The sequence below is a fragment of the Rattus norvegicus genome, chromosome 6 (assembly GCF_021556685.1).
Source record: "Rattus norvegicus strain SHRSP/BbbUtx chromosome 6, alternate assembly SHRSP_T2T, whole genome shotgun sequence".
Taxonomy (NCBI): Eukaryota; Metazoa; Chordata; class Mammalia; order Rodentia; family Muridae; genus Rattus; species Rattus norvegicus.
The window spans coordinates 72,185,093-72,188,300 of NC_141539.1; the positions used below are offsets into that span (position 1 = coordinate 72,185,093).

At 36.8% G+C, this 3,208-nt stretch overlaps 1 non-coding gene across 1 annotated transcript; it reads left to right on the forward strand.

The window, feature by feature from the left end:
* Positions 1-301: 301 nt before the first annotated feature.
* On the forward strand, positions 302-432 carry LOC120093468 (small nucleolar RNA SNORA17). The gene has a single exon (XR_015623630.1). It is a non-coding gene; the product is annotated as a small nucleolar RNA SNORA17 (small nucleolar RNA).
* Positions 433-3,208: the final 2,776 nt, after the last annotated feature.

A 3,208-nucleotide genomic window follows, 5' to 3' on the forward strand; every position in this document is an offset into this window, starting at 1 on the left:
AAAGAGAAAGGAGTAGATTTCAGGTAAAGATCCTTGTTATTCAGAAAATAAAACCAAGTACCATCAAATGGGTATTAATATGATTTTACGCTGAAAAAGAAGACTTAAAATTGAGCGAGGAATCTGCATATAGAATGGGAGATAGCGTTGGTGGCTACAAATCTAACAGATGACTATATTATAGTATATAAAGTGTTTTAGAAACTTTAAAAAACAATACGAACAATTAAAAATGACTCAAATAGATAGGTATCAGACAACGAGTTATAACCAGATGTGATTCAGTTTAAAGATTCTTCATCTATTCTTAAAGGCAGTGCAGCAGGAGCTGCTATGTCATGTATGGGTCAATAGATGGCTCAGAGGAGACCATCTATTTCTTCACTCAGCTTTATGGCCAGTGTACATCTGAATGATTAGTAGACTAACACTCATTGAAAAAAAGAGGTGAGAGACAGAAAGGACGCCAAGGTAAGGATCTTAGGGCAGTAAGTGAGCCAGAGATGAGATGACCATCTTCTGAAGCCATTCAACAGCAAGAGAGCCACTAGAACTCCATCTGGCACTGTTGGCACAGGACAGGAGTGAACCTGAGACAGACTATCCCCACAGCAAGCAGCCAGCCTGCTTGAAGAGTGAGCAGAGATAACCACAGGTCCTACCCCATAAAGCACAGACAGTGAGCTAGCCTGAGCTGACCACTGCTACAGGACTGTGCAGGCCTAGAGGGAAGACAGACCCTGAGAGGATCCCTGCCTAGTGTCAAAATGCATAGGTACGGCAAAGCTTTGATTACTCCGGAAACAAGCCCCAATACTCAGAAGCCCAGGGTACCACTAAGAAGAGCAAATAAGTGAGGGTGAAATGGAAAAGAAAGAGAAACAGGAGGATGTGGGATATGGACACAGTGAAGAGAGGAAGAACTGGAAACTTGAGGGTAGGGAGGAACAGTCTGAAGTGAGTAGCTGCTGATGACACATGAGAACATGCTGCAATTCAGTCATGTGTTGCTAACAGGACCCATTTCTGGGTCCACGGACCTGCAGCAGCAAGGGTCTGTAACCACCAAAGGCAAGGCTGTCTGGCCTGCTTCATGAGGACATATTGAAGTCTCAGGGATGTTCAAAATTGGCCTTCGTTCTTGCCTGAGCATCATTGGATGGGCATTGGATAGACTAACTTGGGCAGGGAAGGAGAGCTTGCTCCAGTGTTGTGTGTGACAGACATTTTGTAGACTGACCAGTTCAGGTACCTCTTAGGTCTAGATTCAGGGCTTTGGATTAGTCCACCCCTACACCAATCACATGATGAATTGCTGGAGGATACAGTCCTATGGATCCAAAATAACAGGATCTACATGGCACGTGAAACAACAGGATATACAAGAGAAATCTCAGTGAGAATACAGTATCAAATGTTACAGAAGCCAGAAGCCTTGTACCAGATCAAAAACTTACTTCAATTAATATTTACAAGCAACTAATATGAACAAGAAGATATACTGTGGGAGACACTATGACACACAAATGCTTCTACAACGAGATAGTTTTCTTTGATGAGGGGGAAGGTTGCAATGGTGAAAGGCAAATATGAGGGGAGAAGAGATAAGTGGGATTGGAGATCATCAGGTGAAATTCACAAAGAACCAATAAAAGTTAACAAAAAAGTTCTCATTATTGTTTGCCATCCAGGAAATGAATATTAAACTTACTTTGATATCTCATCCTACTGCAGGCAGAGTATCTAAGACTAAGAAATGGAAATGTATTTGGAGATATGGAGAAAAGTGAGTGGGGTAGTTAAAATGACAATAAACTCAATAGACCAAGAGTTGTTTTATATTTGGAAGACTTTGTTTAGAGGATATTATACAACCTTATACAATCTTTAGGAGGTGTCACTTTGCTAGAGGATGTACATCACAAGGAGCAGGGCTTTGGGAATTTAGAACTTTTCTCATTTCCAATTTGCTTTCTCTGTTTTGTTTTTGTTTTGTTTTGTTTTGTTTGGTTTGTTTGTTTTTGTTTTTTAACAATTGAAGATATAATGTCCCAGCTTCCTGTTCTGGATAGGTGCTCCATACCACTCCAGGTATTGTGGACTCGTCCTCTAGGATCAAAAGTTCAAATGAACCCCTTCTTCTTTAGTTTCCCCTTGATCATGGTATTTTATCACAGCAATAGGAAAATAAGTAATAAATATGAATGTCTACTCATATGATGACATAAATATACAAAAAACAGGCAAAATAAAATAAAATCAGAGAAGGATGTTAAAATCAAACATGGCAAGCTGTAACTTTGATCCACGAACTTGGGATACTGAAGCAGGAGGAATGCTGTGACTTTGAGACCAGCCTTCTCTACAGTTAAACCTGTCTCAAAAATCATTCTAATAAACAAACCAAAGTACTATTTCAAAACTTTCTGGATCATGAAGGCTACATGTGTTTCTATAAACATATGTTCTTTATTAAACCAGCTTATATTCATTGTTGATTAAAATTTTACCGCTATATTTCAATTTACCAAGTCAGTTTCCTCTCTTCATTTGCTGTTATCTTTTTCAAAATTTATAATAAAAAGGTTTATTTTATTACTATTTACTCTACAATGAAAAACTAAATTGCTATCAAGATGAAGTTATAATACATTAATTTTTGCAAAAAATCACATTTGTGACAATATTTAGCTTTTAATATTAAAATAATGTCTATGTTCCAACTGTAAAAATTAGAATTTTAATGATTTGGAAATACTCATATCTGAGTTTTGGCTAAATGTCATTATCCAAAATATATTAATGTTCTTTTATTTCCTTTATTCTAACCTAAATGTTTTCCCCTGTAATAAATTCACTTGTTAAATACAGAGTTATTTTGAAAATGTTACTCTCATTTAAGGATCTCAAAGGAGCACGAGATATTTTGTATCATAAATGAGACCTATAAATCAGTGTCACTAACATAGCAACAATGAAGGAATAAATTTAGTTTATTCCTCTCAAAATTTAGTGTAATGCACTTATAGAGAATACTTCAGGCACTTGAATCCATTACTAAACTTACACTCCCTCTTTCTACAATATTTCCTTCCATTCCTTGACAGCTATCAGACTTCTAAAAGTTACGTTGCATTGTATACTTGAATATAGGTAGTTTTCTCCTACTTCTTAAAATGTAAATATACAAATGATATGGAGTGAGAAA